Genomic DNA, 19,666 nt, shown 5'->3' with positions numbered 1-19,666 from the left:
TGGTTATGAAGCCTCGTCGTCAGTAGTTAGCGAACAAATTAGTCCAGGGTGGCGGTCACTTTTTAGTTGTCAGGTGCCTCCTATCCACAGTTACATGTCTCTCTTAATTTTGTAATAAGTTTAAGATACGGGAGTTCGTTCTGTATTGGTTTCTTCATTCTATGTCGCTGTGCAGAGTCAGTTTATCATTTTCGTATGGAAAATTCAGACAAAATCATTACAGATTTACTTTTGGAGTGGAGACCATGTACATATCAATTATGCCTCTGATTCTATTGCATCTAAAATACCAAATATTAGTAAATTTCTTATTTACGTTTTCTAATTACAATACAGAGCGGAAGAAATTCAAAACTGTAATTTCAGTTTACAAAATTATTTTTCATACCCTTCAAATATTTAATGATTATATTGATAATTGTTAACTCACGTAAACCTTTGAGTTGATTTTCTTTGCATCTAAAATACTGTGGTTGGTTACAATTAACATGCAGGAAGTCCAGTGTGGGGTACAATTGTAGTATGGCAGCAAAACTTGGGAGATATTCTAATGCGGATCCGATTTTAACTGAAAAAAAATAGTTCAAATTTTGGTCACCAGCTGCAAATCTAGTGATGAGAAAGTAAGAAAGACGTATGCAAACATTTCGATATGTAATGGGTTAGGAACAAGGCGTGGCCAGAAAAAGGTCAAACAAATGAGAAAGGCATAATGTTGATTTTTATTAAACGACGCTTTCACAATTTGTTCAATATGAGCACCGGAGACGTGCAGAAAATGCTGCATCCGTAAAAGGACGTACTCAAGGGTTGCTCGCAGCTGTTCCTTTGGACCGAGCACTGTGTTCCTGTGTACTGGCCGTAAGATCAGGTAGAGACCAAACATGTCGTCGCTGGTAACCGCGTTCCTTTGTTGACATTCTGAGCCAGAAGTCACTTGGATGCAGATCAGGTGATCCCGCAGGCAATGTATCTGCAAGACCTTTTGAGATAACACATTCGTGGAAGACTGGATTAAGAACATCTTTCACTGGCCGAGCGACCTGAGGTGTTTCTCCATCTCGCATGAAAGCAATGGTTCTCATACAGTTGCGCTCTTCCAAAGAAGGAATGATGTGCTGTATCACATGTTGTGCGAGGAGGTCTCGATAATGCGCGTACGTCATTGTATACCTGGCAGGGCCTCAGGGTTTATTGTCCTCAAAGAAGAAGGAACCGAGAATATAGGTGCTTCTGAATCCACACCACACAACCACATACGGCGGGTGCAATGGCTCTTTGTGCAACAGGTGCTTCAACAGTATAATAAATTCGGCAGTTCTCTGTACTGACTAAACCCAGTAGTGAAAATGTGTCGCGTCCCCCTATAGAATACTGCCCGCGCACATAGCATGAACTTCGATCTGCCAGAAGACGAAGAGCAGGTTCAGAACGTTGCTGCGGATTATGAGTGCACCATCTGGACCTTGTACGGGTACCAGTGTAAAATAGACCGCAAAACTTTCTATACTGTAGACCATGGGACGGAAATTTCTCATGACACTGCTCGAGCACTCGGGGCTCGTTTTGCATGGTTAATTACAGTAACAGCATCCTCATCAAGAACTTCCTACTGGACAGAACGCCTTCCTCTTCCAGGTGCCACACCAAGCTCATTACCATCTTCTTTAAACCATTTAATGACATCGCGCCTCTCCTTGGGCCTTTCAGTCAGCGATACTCTTTCAATGCAGCACTGTAATTTTTGCCGTTCCCATAAAACAGTTTCACTCATAGCGCACAGTCTCTCTTCTCGATTGCCATGCTGTTCACTCACTTTAGGGCTCGTCAGATGACAGCATGGATGTCATACCGCCATGCAAACAGTGTACAGAGCCAGATTCGCACCTGGTGGCCACAAATGGAACTAATTAGTTTACCAGGGTGAACGGTTCCGCATTAACGCATTAGCTATCTTTCAAGTTTCGCTGCCATTCGATAATTACAGTCCACACTGGAAATCAATGAGTAGGTGCCTTTAATTATAACCAACCTGTATCTCTCTTTTTATTTGTGTCGAGAGTTTTGGGTGTGACGTGTTGATGGAACAATGTAGTTGATCGTTTGGTAGCATGAACGACAGTAGTTGTACGGCTAGCAGTGTGTAAAGCGGTGGCTGAACAGAGTGGTAAGGTATGTTTTAAATGTTATGTGTTCATGAAATTCTGAAAAATGCAAGAATTACCTCAATTGGATGTTGGATTTAATTGAAAATCACCAGTTCCACATGATGCAAACAAAATAATAAGATCCAGGATTTCCTGCAGTTAATGGAATGATTACGATCTACAGTAGTCAAGAGCATCACTCAATAAATGTAACTATAACGAATGTTTCGTTTCCTGCTCTTGAATAATTTTAAATACAATGCTACAAAAACGCAGCTTTTTTAGTAAATTCCATTTACAGCTAAATTCTGTACAAATTGACTGTTGGTAATTAAATGAGAGAGGGAACGTCACAACTTGCAGAGACGCTCCATACTTACTATTATTATTATTATTATTATTACTGATAGCCTTGGGAGAGCCAGCCCTGACAAAACACTACCATATGGTGAGCAAGATGTATGAGACAGACAAATACCCCCAGACTTCAAGAAGAATATAGTAATACCAATCCCAAAGAAAGCCGGTGTTGATAGATGTGAAAATTACCGAAGTATCAGTTTAATAAGCCACAGCTGCAAAACACTGATACGAATTCTTTACAGACGAATGGAAAAACTGGGAGAAGCCGACCTCGGGGAAGATCAGTTTGGATTCCGCAGAAATGTTGGAACACGTGAGGCAATACTGACCCTACGACTTATCTTAGAAGAAAGTTTAAGGAAAGACAAACCTACGTTTCTAGCATTTGTAGACTTACAGAAGGGAGAAGAAATAAAAACTTTGAGATTTACCGATGACATTGTAATTCTGTCAGAGACAAAGTTGACTGGAATGCTCTCTTTCAAATTCTGAAGATAGTTCGGACAAGAAGAGAATAGAAGCTTTCGAAATGTGGTGCTACAGAAGCATGCTGAAGATTAGATGGGTAGATCAGATAACTAATGAGGAGGTATTGAATAGAATTGGGGAGAAGGGAAATCTGTGGCACAACTTGAGTAGAGGAAGGGATCGGTTGGTAGGACATTTTCTGAGGCATCAAAGGATCACCAATTTAGTATTGGAGGGCAGCGTTGAGTGTAAAAATCGTAGAGGGAGACCAAGAGATGAATACACTAAGCGGATTCAGAAGGATGTAGGTTGCAGTAGGTACTGGGAGATGAAGAAGCTTGTACAGGATAGAGAAACATGGCGAGCTGCATCAAACCAGTCTCTGGACTGAAGAACACAACATCAACATTATAATTATTATTATTGACTATTTATTGGTTTTGGCCTTTTCGCCATATTATTACTATTGTTGTTGTTGTTGTTGTTGTTGTTGTTGATTCTTCGTTGGTTTGAGGCCTTTTCGCCATACAACCATCTTCCATGAAAACGTTTTCATAAAATATATTCAGATATTGTGCTGAACATGTCGTATAACAACAAAAGTGTGTAGATTCAATTTTGACGGCGGTAATGGAATAACTATCGCTAGCATATCACAAATACGGCAATCATATTTTTTCAGTAATTGATGTTGCATATTTTTCTGAGAATGTATACTGGCATTTTTCTTATTGTGAAACAGACTATATACAGAAATTACCTCTGTTTATGTATTTTATCACTACGTTGTAAAGGACAGTTACTCCTGATCACAAGAGAGTGTTACTGGTCACAGAGACACGCTAAATATAATTGTCTCAACATCAGCAACGATCCTGACGAGACGGCGACACTCTGGTGCGAGTTAGTCGACGCACAGGGATCAGGAAGGAGCCTTCTGCCCACGCAGATGCAGCGGTGGCCAGGGGCCCACGCTTTCAGTGCGAGCTATTTCTGAAGGAGCCACCACTTCGGACCGAGGCCGTGCCAAAAATATGGCGCCGAGTGCCCTCCAACAACACCTGAGCCAACGGCCGCAGTTCTTACACCACGCCGCGTCTCGCTCTTGCAGGGAAGACGTCAACCTGCTACCAAAATACACCAAATTGTCAACAGCGTCCCATCTCAACTGCACGCGCAGCTTTCAATTAACAGTCTTTCAACATGGGCCGTCTATTTCTTACCATCTTGTGACGATCTCGCCATCCCTGCACACTAGCGAAATCCTGTTAACAGAATAACGCCATATATTCCTCATTCTGCGTACCACTCTACTACACAATACACTATCCACCAACCCATCTACTAACAATTTAACTAGAGCTGTTTTCATTCGTGTCCCATCGACCTCTCCCTTCTGCTGCTGAGAATGTTTCGTTCACTTTTTCATCGTCTGCACTATGAAATACCTTTATCTTCGTCGGTCCTCTTAAATTGTAACATTATTCGACAAAATCAAAATGTAAATTTTTTCCGGCGTCACTAATTCTTGTCATTTCATTCCTGTACAATGCCGTACTCAAAGCACACAATGTTTCAAACTTCAGCTGAATTCCCCTTTTCTTTAATTTTAAATTGTTGATAGAACATTATTATTACAATATTTATTTCTTCGTTTACGCACACGCACACGCACACACACACACACACACACACACACACACACACACACACACACGCGCGCGCGCGCGTTGAAGATAGAACGAATTTAGTTACAGATTCACTATTACAGTATACTCATTATAAATTCAAATGTTATGGAACACTTTTTGCAGTTTACTGTATGTAAAATGTTGGTGCCAGACCCGGATACGTGCGAAAGCAGTGAATCTGTGCAACATCTTGAAATTCTGTGATCCTATGTTCGTAACTGAGCCTTCTCGCTGGTTTGCTACGGATGACCAGGCTTCATAAGTCCTTCCATGTAGTCTGGGGCACCCAAAGAAAAGATGATATGCGTCGCTTCTTCTCTGCTAGAGCAGAAAGGTTCCTCTACAATGTGAAGTCTGTGAAGATGTTTACGGAAATATTTCAACGGCCTTTTATGTGGTTTTGATTACTTTTGGCAGTCTTTTATTTACTCGTCACAAATAGTGCGTATAGCTTAATATTTTAGTTGTGCTTACATTTAGTCAAATGGAGAATCTCAATCTGTTCATTTTCCATGCACTTATTCCTGTGTTCTATACTTTCCTTCTTTACCTCTTTAACACACATTTCATAAAATATGAAGTAATTTCTCCTTCAAAATCTTTCAGGTATTTTTTTATAATTTGTGAGCTTGCATTTCTATAACACTCAGCTGGTGTCTGCAAATACTGTAAATTACTTGCCTCTGATCACACCCTGTCACAATTCGGGCCATATTTCTCATACTACATTATCCAGAGTTCTTTTTTTTCATCTGCAACAAGGACAGAATTCTACCTCTCATGGACATCAAAGATGGCGTACTAGTTCATCTAGATACAGATGGGTCACTCCCTTGTTCAAAGAAACATCTGGGTAACTGCTTAGTATGTTTTAGTGAAATCATAGAAAAACGTGATCAGAATCACCTTCGGGTTTGGGGATTCGTACTTTCACAGGTTCCTATCATCTCAACCATTGGCGCTACATCGATCGGTTTCTAACTGTACAAATATTGCACGGATACAAGGGGCGATCAAAGTTTCCGTTCAAGGGTCATACTACCACGTTGACTACACCTCGGTGTTTATATATCCGCATCGGACCCGCGCTGGGTTGCATATAGGCTGCAACAACGCCCTAAAACGGAAATTTCTTGATCACCCCTAATATTTCAATAATGCTCAAAGTACACGGCGTTTTGTGGAGGACACGTGATCTGATCTACAGCCATTGTTTGGTGGCTGCGCGACTGAGAATTACCCTATCGCATCCAAATGACGGAAGTTCCATCTCTGATGTATACTACGAGGGTTGGAACTTTAATAGTGGCAACTATTTATTTACAGCTCGTACAAAACAGATACGTGTTTTAAAGTTTTACTGACCTTCAAAGTAGTCACCAGCATTGTGTATAACCCGTCGCCAGCGAGGTGGAAGTCGTAGGATACTCTTAGCGGTGCCAGTTGCGTTGACAGTTCGAGCGGCGCAGTCAATTGCCCGCCAAATTTGTAGCAGTTCTGAAGCGAATTGCGTGAAGTGTTTCCTTCAGTTTAGAAATCGAGTTGAACTCAAGAGGGGTGATGGGAGTGCAGTAGGTGGTATAGCACTTAGCAGCCCCATCAGTCGAACAAATCAGTAACAGCTTGAACTGTACGTGCTTGAGGATTGTCCTGCAAAATTATGGTCAGGTCCGGCAAAAAATGTCATCCTTTCTGTCTCTAAGCTGGTAGTGGTTTGTGTTCCTAAAATGAACAGCAAATGAATTTTTCAAAATCTGTTTTAAGTGGAGGCTGTGAAAAGTTCCAGAAACTTTGCACATGGGTATAATCGAGTTACAAGTAAATGACGCATCGAAAGATTCGTCTAATAATAACAGTAAAATTGTATTTTACACTTGTCTCACAGCGCCGCTTCTCAAATTAAAAAAGTTTGCAGTTGGCATACTAACAGCCTTTGGCAGCAGTCACATTTTTGAGAAAAACAATTAACTTCGCGGTGCCGTCGATACCTACAGATGAACATTTGCATCAACTGTTAAGAATCGGTAACATTAACATTTAAATCTATATTGTGATGCTGTTCTCTTTCTACATCTACATCTATATGATTACTCTGCAGTTAACACTCGAGTGTATGGCAGAGTTTGCAAAAAAACAGTTTCAGGCTCCCTCTTTACTGTTTTCTCATCACATGGGAAAAATGAACACCTACATCTTTCCGTACAAGCTCATATGTAGTTGGGAGTCAACAAAATATTTTGTAGATCTGATGAGAAAGTTGGTGATTGAAATTTCGTGTATTGATCTTGCGCGACGAAAAACGCATTTGTTTTTATGATTGCCAGAGATGTCCTTCTCTGAACTTTTTCGATGTCCACCGCAAATCTTATCTGGTTAAAAGAAACCAACAGCTACATTATTTCAGTTGTCGAGTTTAACTTCTAAAGATACTAACTCACAGTTACTATCTACTTCAATTTCACTAAAGTAAAATTACTTTAATAGCGACAATCACGACACTATCAACTGAATTCCGTCCATTCTTTATGTACACCGTTAGGTCCATGATAAAAACTTTGCTGAACTTATGTCCGGCTTTAACCAGCTTTCAGTACCTATAACGATTTCTGCTTCAGAGGTTTCTATGAGAGCATAGAGCTTTGGTTCTTCCCTAGTAGCAGGCCGGGTGGCCGAGCGATTCTAGGCGCTACAGTCTGGAACCGCGCGACCGCTACGTCGCAGGTTCGAATCCTGCCTCGGGCATGGATTTGTGTGATGTCCTGAGGTTAGTTAGGTTTAAGTAGTTCTAAGTTCTAGGGGACTGATGACCTCAGAAGTTAAGCCGCATAGTGCTCAGAGCCATTTGAACCATTTTTTTTTTCCTAATACAAATATGACAGTTGACAACTATGATATTTACGTTTTCCAGGCTCCCCTTCAAATTTTAAACTGGCGTTTAACTGATTTCTTTTCTTTCTTTTTCTTTTTTTTTCTTCAAACATAAGCAGTGAATCTTGCATTCACAGAGCCTGAACTTAATTTTGCAACCAATTTTTTCACGTATTACTGTCGTGCGTGGTCGAACTTTGTCGTCCCTTGTGAGTTGTTCCAAATACTGTCAAAATGCGTTTTGCTTCACCTACTTTTAGTAGGTGGAATTTAGAACCTCTGTCAGATAGTGTTATGGCTCTCAGCACTATGGGACTTAACAGCTATGGTCATCAGTCACCTAGAACTTGGAGCTACTTAAACCTAACTAACCTAAGGACATCACACAACACCCAGTCATCACGAGGCAGAGAAAAATCCCTGACCCCGCCGGGAATCGAACCCGGGAACCCGGGCGCGGGAAGCCATGGATGTGTGTGATGTCCTTAGGTTGGTTAGGTTTAAGTAGTTCCAAGTTCTAGGGGACTGATGACCACAGATGTTAAGTCCCATAGTGCTCAGAGCCATTTGAACCATTTTTGAACCTGTTATTAGGTAGTAGCAGATCAGAATAATATTACCACAATTAAGAGTTCGCAAAGCCATCTTACTGCGAACTTTCTCTTCGGCTCATTATGTTGCCTTCCGTTTCCTTCTCAACTTACAACACTACTGACCTGTACATGTTAATGACCTCTTTTGCATAGCTATAAAAGCCTATGGTTTTAACGCTTTCAATTTTTTTCTTCTAAAATAAAGTGGAGCTTTAATAACATCGAATGTGTTTCTTGCAGTAAGTTACTACACGTACTTTATTCGAATCTAATTTATAACAACGTTGCAAGCTAAACAAAAAAGTTGACTTGTAACGTTGCTCAAGACACTTTTTATGATCCTGTAGTAAGTTCCATGTTCAGGGTTCGTTTGTTGCCACACTCCAAACAATTATTTTTATAAAATATTTTTTCACTTTTATGCGCTATTCTCACAAGTCAGTAGAATACGCTTTGTACTGAATGCATCTTTGATCTGAGAGGTTCTACCGCGAATACCTGTTTTATATCCTCCACATTGGGGAATAAGGCTTTCCAGGTAAGTGACTTGGGTTACTTGTTTCAATTTTTTTCCTTCAAAGCATGTGTTATCACTTCGCTGCTTTCTTACTTTATTTCTTTTTAATCGTACTTATCTTAATAGCTTTCTCGCTGAGCAAAGATTGAGTCTCCCATTTATAGTTGGTAGGGTTATGCCGTCTGCAAATCGGATAGAGCTTTAAAAATTTACTTTTATTTTAAGGGCTATTTCGACTCTCGGTGTTTAATAAAAACTTTTTTTGCTCATTATGACTCCTTGTAATCTTAGGAAATGTAATCAAACGGTTTTCTCGGGAAATTATTCCTTATACGTGAAAATCATGTTTCAATGGAAGCGCGCATACGCCCCATTGCAGATGCTCTCGGAGTTTGGGCCGTTTGTTACTGCAATCGATAGCCCTTTCTCGGTAAAACTACCATTGCATCCTACGTCGGAAAAAATATCGATATAGGTGTTGTAGTTGCCCACCAGGCATCTCTACAACATGCTTTCAACAAAAGTGAGGTGCAAAAAGCAGTTATGGTGACACTTTATTAGAGGAGTTCAACGAATGACAATACGCAGCACGATTACTGTTCTGAAAGTTGCTGTAAATGGAAGCAAGCTGAGATGATCAGGACACTGGATACTTTTTATCATGAGCCACCACTGAGGAGTACAGTTATTGAAGTTATAGCAGATGTATGCATACATCTGATCGACGACAATTTTAAGGAGAGATGCCTTGTAGACTACATGCAGAACAACAATGAAGCACTGAATTCATCAATTTGGATATATCATCAAAAACACATGTTTTCGAGTGTAAAAGTCGTCCAAATTACTAACATTCGGGCGTCAGTCATTTTTAACACGGATTTCAGGATGTCCTGCATAACATGAAAGTCATGGGAGTCGTTATCGGCACCACGGCGTGCGCATTCGCCATGAAAACGGACGGCAAACGCCTCAATCGTTCATTATTCTGTAGTCTTCGATTTCCTCTGCATTTCCCTTTTTAGGAACTGGTTTGCACATAGTTTGTTCGAAGTTCTCTCATAGATCTCCAGATATACAGATGTGATTTATTAACCTGTGAAGTCATCCTATTGCCTCATCTCGAAATATCTGTAATAAATTACTTGGAATCAATTGTACACATGTTCCTTTTCTGTTTCAGTACTTTGAGAGCCTTGTCAAACTTTTCCTGTTAAGGGCAGCCCTAGTTTATCTTCGACGACCATACCATACCTTAGAGTTACTAGATCTTCAGTTAGTGCGTTTCGATTTCTGCATGTTATCATTTTTATGACTGTAATATTTCTTTCAAAATATTTGTGTCCCTTTGTGCAGATCCGATCTTTACTTTCAAGCGCACACACCATATCAAATTTCCGGTTCAACTAAGAATTTTAGGTTTGTTTGGATGGAAATAAATGAAAATGTAAATAATTACCAAAAAATGAAAATGGATGATACATATACTGTCCGTGAATAACCGAACGGAAAGTGGGTAGATAACATTAGAAAACACGTAGGACCAACATGAATGGAGAAGTCTCGAGGAGGAGTTCATCCAGAAGTGTCTGTCGAGTAGGCATTGATTATGTCCCTCCAAGTCCCAGAAACGATTATGTTTCTACCGATTCCGAAGATTCGAACGATTATACCAAAGCACCTTCAATCAAAAATCAATTGCCTCTTAGCACTATGGGACTTAACGTCTGACGTCATCAATTCTCTAGAACTTAGAACTACTTAAACCTAACTAACCTAAGGACATCACACACATCCATGCCCGAGGCAGGATTCGAACCGGCGACCGCAGCGGTCTCGCGGTTCCAGACTGTAGCGCCTAGAACCGCTCGGCCACCCCGGCCGGCTGCACCTTCAATCAGTTAGGGCCACATTTTACTATGTATTTTGGTTAGTAAAACAATGAATTAGGGATATTGCGAGTAATTGACGATCGAGAAGCAGACGAAATACATATTTAAAACTAACAACCATATCAGAGGTGGAATTCAGACCTAATACCTCCGCTTTTTTGAGGCAGCAATGTAAGATACTGGCTGTGGTAAATGTTAATTAATTAAAATGACAAATTTGGAGATTGTCGATATTATGCAAAAATTACTTACACGAATAACATTCGTCAGCGCTAAGGGTATGCTATTCGGAATCTTCTACAAACGCTCAGAGAAATAAGTTTTACAAGAAGGAATTCAGAAAGTTTTCGCTAGAGATTTGTCGCTTAAATGCGATAGCATCGTCTTTGAAATTCCACAATGGAAGTTGAGGCTGTGGTGGTGCTTCACTGAGGCACACCGGACGAACTGCAGCAGACTTTTTTTCGCCCACAGTTGACGTGTTCTGTGGAGGCGTGCTGGCGTGGCGCACGGGCCGCTGGGTAGCGTCTTCGTCGCGTCGCGACTGGCAGATCCGGCAGGCGAGAGAAATACACGGGCGGCGACAGACGCCCGCAAAACATCCGCCTACGGGCGCCGTCGCCTGCTGAAGGCTACAAGGATACGTACTCAGTAGTTTGCCGTATCTCTTTCAAGACGGGTTTCTTCTTTTATAACAAACCTTGACAAATGTGACTCTAGCTTTTCGGCACCATTTTTTCCCTATCGTGAAATACAATAATTCTGAAGTCATTGGGTATGCGGCTGCGCAAGCAGTTTCCTATTGACCGGAATCATGTACACATACACTACTGGCCATTAAAATTGCTACACCAAGAAGAAACGCAGATGATAAACGGGTATTCATTGGACAAATATATTATACTAGAACTGACATGTGATTGCATTTTCACGCAAATTGGGTGCATACATCCTGAGAAATCAGTACCCAGAACAACCACCTCTGGCCGTAATAACGGCCTCGTTACACCTGGGCATTGAGTCAAGCAGAGCTTGGATGGCGTGTACAGGTACAGCTGCCCATGCAGCTTCAACACGATACCACAGTTCATCAAGAGTAGTGACTGGCGTATTGTGACGAGACAGTTGCTCGGCCACCATTGACCAGACGTTTTCAGTTGGTGAGAGATCTGGAGAATGTGCTGGCCAGGGCAGCAGTCGAACATTTTCTGTATCCAGAAATGACCGTAAAGGACCTGCAACATGCGGTCGGGCATTATCTTGCTGAAATGTAGCGTTTCGCAGGGATCGAATGAAGGGTAGAGCCACGGGTCGTAACACATCCGAAATGTAACGTCCACTGTTCGAACTGCCGTCAATGCGAACAAGAGGTGACCGAGGCGTGTAAACAATGGCACCACATACCATCACGCCGGGTGATACGCCACTATGGCGATGACGAGTACACGCTTCCAATGTGCGTTCACCGCGATGTCGCCAAACACGGATGCGACCATCATGATGCTGTAAACAGAACCTGGATTCATCCGAAAAAATGACGTTTTGCCATTCGTGCACCCAGGTTCGTCGTTGAGTACACCATCGCAGGCGCTCCTGTCTGTGATGCAGCGTCAAGGGTAACCGCAGCCGTGGTCTAGAGCTGATAGTCCATACTGCTGCAAACGTCGTCGAACTGTTCGTGCACATGGTGGTTGTTTTGCAAACGTCCCCATCTGTTGACTCAGGGATCGAGACGTGGGTGCACGATCCGTTACAGCCATGCGGATAAGATGCCTGTCATCTCGACTGCTAGTGATACGAGGCCGTTGGGATCCAGCACGGCATTCCGTATTACCCTCCTGAACCCATCGATTCCATATTCTGCTAACAGTCACTGGATCTCGACCAACGCGAGCAGCATTGTTGCGATACGATAAACCGCAATCGCGATGGTCTACAATCCGACCTTTATCAAAGTCGGAAACGTGATGGTACGCATTTCTCCTCCTTACACGAGGCATCACATCAATGTTTCACCAGGTAATGCCGGTGAACTGCCTTTTGTGTATGAGAAATCGGTTGGAAAATTTCCTCATGTCAGCACGTTGTAGATGTCGCCACCTTGTGTGAATGCTCCGAAAAGCTAATCATTTGCATACCACAGCATCTTCTTCCCGTCGGTTAAATTTCACGTCTGTAGCATGTCATCTTTGTGGTGTAGCAATTTCAATGGCCAGTAGTGTAGAGGTAAGATTCTTTCGAATGGTCAATGACGAATGCTCGCTTTCGCCCTGTACGTACTCCGGTACTGTGTGCTCACCTACCCGGTTAATGAACTTGCGGAAGGCAAAGGAAACATTTTGTTGGCGTAACGTAGTCCATTCCCTTTAATGTGAGTCCTGTTGGTCGCTAACTTGGCTCAGAACATCATCGATATAGGACCGTACCGGAAATTATATGATGCTTGACATCTGTAATCAACTGTCAACGAATTACATTAAAATGTAACAATAACTGAATTTTCCACTGGTGCTTGGTGGAACATGATCTTCTTCCTTTGTTCCTAGGCTAAAGCCTGATATCTCAGTCCATCATAAGGTTGTCGCTCCATCTTTTATCCTTGGATGGCCAACATTTCGTTAAGCAGGTGGTGATTTCTTTCTTACGATTTTCACAATCTTCATTTCAACCATCTTGTCTATCTGTTCGTTCCATTCATGCTTTTTTTTATGTACCCACTCGTTAATGGATTCCACTTTACATCCTTTTCTAATGCTTTCACGTCTCTATCTCTCGGTGTCTTCCTGTAATCCTTCGCAGAATTTTCATTTCCGTGGTTTCTCTTCGTTTCTAATGTTTCCCGTCTTGTCTCTGTCGTGTAAGTCACAACTGGCTTCACTACTGTTTTGTATATACTTGCCTTTGCCTCTTTTCCTGTATGACTGTTGTTCCAAACAGTATTACTTAAAACACCCTGCCACTTTGTCTGCTTTTGATACTTCTTCTCTATCTTTCTTTTCAACATTTCCACTGCTGGACAGTTCTATTCCAAGATATTTAAATGTCATTAACTGCTGAATAATTTCCCTGTCCACTTCCCTTTTGCATATAATTGGTTCCAGAGATGCCATACGTTTGTTTTTTTGAGTGGATATGACGATATGTAGTTTTTGCCTGACTCGTTAAATATACGTAAACGTTTCTGCAGGTAGTCTTTACTGTGTGCCAGCAGAACTGCATCGTCAGCATAACAAACGATTTTTATTCTTTGTCTCCCATTCTATAAGCACTACCAGCCAGTACCTTCTTTATCACCTCGTCCATGGCTACATTAAAAAGCAGGGTCTCAAAGTGTCGCCTTGTCTAATACCACTATTACGTGCTTTGGAGCTAGTTAACCTGCAACCAATTTTCGCGTGGATTAGTTGTTGGAACAAATGTCTTCAATTTTTTTATTAAGTTGGATTGAATCCGCAGAGTGTAGAGCAGGTGTACCACATCTTTTAACTGAATGCTATCGAAAGCCTTCTGTAAATCAATATGTTGTATTCAATGGACTTCTCTACAACCTGAAAGCACACTGCTCCTCTGCAGGGGCTGCAACGCTTTTTATTTTACTTCCTATTATTTTTTATTAGTTTAAGAGCTGAACTCAGTAGGTTTATTCCTCTGTAGTTGGACAGTTCTTTTTTATCTCCTGATAACATGATAACAATATTAAATAGGAAACACTTCCTTATGTTATTCAGTTAGGTTATCTCAGCATGAGAGAGGTTGGTGATTAAGAAATAGAGATTCAACCTTTCCGGAACATCTTTCAAAAGAAACAAAATTTTTTGAAATTTATGGTAAATTCCTATGGGACCAAACAGCTGAGGTCATCTGTCCCTAAGCTACACACTACTTAAACTAACTTACGCTAAGGACAACGACTCGAACCTCCAGCAGGACGAGCCGCGCGGAAGGTGGCAAGGCACCTCTGACCACGTGGCTCTTTCAAAACAAAAGCACCCATATATTGTAGGTCGTGAAATTTTAAATTTTTCTAAAGAGCAGCACAAATATGAGCCTAGTGGAAATACTAGAAATAATAAACATGTGACACAGACTGCCAGTTTAGTCTTAAATGACTGAAGTCGCTATTCTTCTCCCTCTCGGTTAAAGTAAGTTTTGATTGTATAAAAATCAGACTAAAATTATAAATTCAGCTTCATTTTTAATCTGTTACTAATGTCTCTCCATGTAAAAACTTTATTTTTCCCTTTTATAATGAAGCGTAATTATTTCTGTGCAACATAAAAATGTATTAATTTCTAATGTAAACATTCTATACGTCATCATCTGTATAAATAATATCTGTGTACGTCGCACGTCATTCGCTATTTTATCTGCGTTTGCGGCATCAAGTTGTCACCTGATGATGGCTTAAGAAGCTGAAAACCGTTTCGTGACCAAATAAGTATAATTTTGCTGAATATTAAGAAGTGCCCTTATTTAATACTAGCAATCAAATGTCTTGAGCCTATGAGGGGAAATGTCTCAGGATAAAATCTAAAATGGTGAGAGTCCACTGTCACTCAACGTCACAGTTAATTCACTTTAATAAAATGTCATTCTTTTTTTAACAAATTCGTGATTGTTTCAACGAAAGGACAGCGAAATTCACATATTTTATGTGAAAGTCTATCCACTGCATGTATTTCTGTTTTTATTTGCTATACGGATTTCGAAACAAAGGTAATCCACGTTACACCTGAGGCTTTTCGTCATGGCCTGGTGACACATTCGCCCCTGAGAGTGATAAGGTTGCTATACAAACAGAAAAAGCATATGAGAGCTAACGAAAAACAACGTATAATACTTAAAGAACCTGCATATTGCGATAATGTGCTTCAGTGATGGTCGATGATGAAATTCCTGTGTTTACGTAATTTCAACATCGTGATGATATCAGCATCAGCAACTCAATATACTTGTCATTTATTAATTAAGGTTTTCACCAGAGTTGCAAATAATACTTTTATTAGTGACTATTTTCGGACTTTTCGTACATTCTCAAACCATTATCTGTATTTTTAATGTTTTGCTGCACATAATACTGTCAAATTTTTATGTCTAAACACCTAAAGACGCCTATCGAATTGTGAATGTATCAAGAAAATCGTAATATAGTCAAGTAACATTTGTTGTATTTGATCACACGTAAGCCGGCCGTGGTGGTCAAGCGGTTGTAGGCGCTTAGTCCGGAACCGCGCGACTGCTACGGTCGCAGATTCGAATCCTGCCTCGGGCATGGATGTGTGTGATGTCCTTAGGTTAGTTAGGTTTAAGTAGTTCTAAGTTCTGGGGGACGGATGACCACAGATGTTACGTCCCATAGTGCTCAGACCCATTTGAGCACACGTAAAAACAAACTTATTATGTACAGTGGAACATCACAACTATAGGCAATGGTTTGAGAATGAACGAAAAGTTCGAAACTAGACACCAATAAAAATATTCATTGCAGTTATGACGGAAGACTCAAGTAATAAGTTACAAATTCCTCTGCTGTCTGAACTTCATTATCAACAAATGACGAATGAAAAAATTGAAACAAAACAATCGAAGAAGTAGTACCGTGTAGATATACTGCATTGGAGAAACGAGATAGTTGTAAATTACTTTTAACTGCAAGCAGTTATATACGCTATCGCCAATTAGATTCCAACAACTTGAGGGCGGCATGCAGCAAATGTCAAACGGGCATGAAGTGTATTACAAGTTTGGATATGAAAATTATTTGCATTTCAGTGCAGCCGAACAAAGTAGGTAGGAGTAATGCTACCTACGAGGGGTGTTCAATAAGTAATGCAACAGGTCTTTTCTTTCGGCCAATTTCGGTTGAAAAAAATGCGGAATTAGTCGTGGGACATCGCGAAATATTCCCGCTTCAGCCCCTACAGTTCTATGAAGTTCCAATAGGTGGCAGCACTTTACATAGCCTTCTAAATGGCGCCTGTAACGGAGGTGCCTTCCAAGCAGAGAGCTGTATCTGATTTCCTTTTGGCTGAAAACCAAAGCATTGGAGATATTCATAGGCGCGTGAAGAATGCCTACGGAGACCTGGCAGTGAACAAGAGCACGGTGAGTCGTTGGGCGAGGCGTATGTCGCGACACGGTCGCACAAAACTGTCCAATCTCCCACGTGTCCGACGGCCGCACACAGCTGAGACTCCTCCTATGTTGGAACGTGCGGACACTTGACATTCGAGGTGATTATCGGATTATAATCAAATCGCTGTTCAACTTCACGACTTTGTTGGTAGCGCTGATATAATCGTCCAACAGTTGGGGTACTCAAAGGTGTGTCCCCGTTGGGTGCCTCGAAACCTAATAGAAGACGAAAAAGGGCATCTGTACAGTTTCTTGCGCGTTGCGAGGGTGATGTGGCAATCTTTTGTCGAACATCGTCACAGGTGCTGAAACATGGGTTCCTCACTTCGAACGGGGAACAAAACAGAGATCCATGGAGTGGCGCCACACCATCTCTCCTCTGAACAGAAAGTTCAAAGCCGCGCCAGCAGCCGGTAAAGACATGGCGACGGCCTTCTGGGACTCTGAAGGGGTTATTTTGTTTGTTGTCCTCGCTCAGGTGTAACGATCAATTCTGAAGTGTATTTTGCTACCCTCCGTGTACTAAAGAAGTGACTTCAGCGTGTTCGTCGCCACAAAAATGTGAACGAAGCGTGTCCGTTGCCACAAAAATGCAAACGAACTTCTCTTTCTCCATGACAACGCAGGGCCTGACACAAATCTGCGCACCCGAGAGGAGCTCACGAAACTTATTTGGACTGTTCTTCCTCATCCACCCTACAGAACGGATCTCTCACCTTCCGACTTCCATCTGTTGGCCCAAGGAATTATGCACTCCGTGGGAAGTAGTACGTGGATGATGGGGAGGTTATTCATACAGCAAGATGTTGCTTCTGACGCCGACCTGTAGAGCGGTACCATACGGCCATACGGGCCCTTCCATTTAGGTGGCGTGAGACCGTCGCATTGAATGGAGATTATGTTAAAAAATATGGTTTTGTAACCAAAGAAGTGAGAAATAGTATGGTGTATTGGAATTATGAACAAAAGCAACCTGCTTTCATAAAACAAATGTGTGTTGCATTACTTGTTGAACGTCCCTCGTGGATTCTGTATATAAGGAAAGACCACACAGCGGTCCTCTCTTCAGAAACCGCATTTGCGTGTTGTTCATTTGTGAGAAGGTTGTGTCAATGCCTTGTGTAAGAAGTAGAAATATCTACTAGCAAGTGCCGGAATTCGACAGTGGTGGAACCGTGACGTCTTGACGGTGATTTCTCGTTCAAGGGTATTTCTGCTCGATACCAAGACTGTCATGCGAACATGTAATCGGTGGGTTCAGGAGGGCTATACTCAACGCCATGTAACTCAACAGCCCCACGCGCACAGCGCCGGAGGGGACAGACGACACAAATAACATGTGATATTACGTTTTCTTGTTGGAACATAACATCAAGGACACGTCAAAAATATGACATATCCACTGGCTTTAACACGTCGGAAATACAATGCTTGCTGTCCAGATTACGGGCTTTGCAAAACAGAGTTGGTCGTATTGTGTACCCAGTGGCATCCCATACCATTATGCTAAGCGCAGGGCCTGTATAACGGTGATGAATGCAATATGGCAAGTTTCGTTCCCCTCGGAGAGATCACACATGGATACGTCATTGCCATGCAGTGCCCAGAACCGAGGCTAGTCTGACACGGTACCACTCCGGTGTCCAGTGTTGTCGCTCGCACCACACTCTTCTCTGCTCCTGCGCCAGAGGAAGCTGCAACAATGGTAATGGTACTGACACTTGTCGCATTGTCTACCTGGATGCTTGTCTGCAGCAAACAAGTTTATTTTCTGATTCTCGTTGCGTGACGTGGCTGCGCAATCGTCCTTGTTGTTGTATTCCAACAAGATAACGCAAGATCGCATGTTACCTATGCTGTCTTAATCTTTTTCGATAGAGCAGGTGTTCGGCTGTGCAGCTCGTTCTCCATATCTCTCACCTGCTTTAAACGTATAGTCGTAGGTTGCCAGGAGACGTTCATCCAACCACTAAGATTGTATAGAGTTAAATTAACATGAAATAACGTGCCCGTATGCGTCATCCAAGCTCAATTCGACTCGATATCCGGCCTTGTTCGAGGCTTTGCTGCTAACAAAAGTGTGTAGCTCCGTCTACTAATTCTAAATTTAAACTGAGTAAACCCAAAATCACCTAGAAATCCATGTATTCTTCCTAGTACGTTGTATACACACAACAATTAAAATTTCATTGTTTTTCTTCCTTTCTTGTGTGCGATTCTAAGCTGTATCCACTGAGGTGACGGAAGTCGTGGGACACCTCCTAATATCATATAGGTTTTCTTTATGCCTGGCATTCTGCAGCAACTCGATGTGGCATGGACTCAACAAGTCGTTGCAAGTCCCTTGCAGAAATATTGAGCCACACTGCTTCCATAGCCGTCCATAATTGCAAAAGTATTACCGGTGCAGAATGTTGTGCACCAGCTGACGTCTCGATTATGTCCCACATCGATTTCTGCGGTTATTTCAGGTAGTGTTGCTTGCGTTTTCGCATTGACAACACTACGCTGATGCCGCTGCTCTCGGTCGTTAAGTAAAGGCCATCGCCACAACGTTGTCCGTGCTGAAAGGTAATGCCTGATATCTGGTATTCTTGACACACTCTTGACACTGGATGTCGGAATATTGCATTCCGTAACGATTTCCGAAATGGAATGTCCCTTGTGTCTAGGGCCAACTAACATTCCGCGTTAGGATCCTGTTAATTATCGTCGTGCGGCGATAATCACGTCGCACACCTTTTCACATGAATCAAATGAGCACAGATGGCAGTTCGGCCAATGCACTGCCCTTTTATACCTTGTGTACGCGGTCGTACATGTGTCGTATATGTGTATATCGCTATACAGTGACTTGGGGTACCTCAGTGTACTTTATTACGAAACGAACCACTGAGAGTTTCTAATGTAAGAGCTTAAAGAAAGTTACGTTGATTTAAGAAGGAGCTAAAGAAGATACGGCAAAATAAAAGCTTACAATGCACCTTAGTGT

Source organism: Schistocerca serialis, chromosome 2 (assembly GCF_023864345.2).
Source record: "Schistocerca serialis cubense isolate TAMUIC-IGC-003099 chromosome 2, iqSchSeri2.2, whole genome shotgun sequence".
Classification (NCBI taxonomy): domain Eukaryota; kingdom Metazoa; phylum Arthropoda; class Insecta; order Orthoptera; family Acrididae; genus Schistocerca; species Schistocerca serialis.
The sequence above is the reverse complement of the archived record's forward strand: the minus strand, read 5'-3'. Positions refer to the sequence as shown.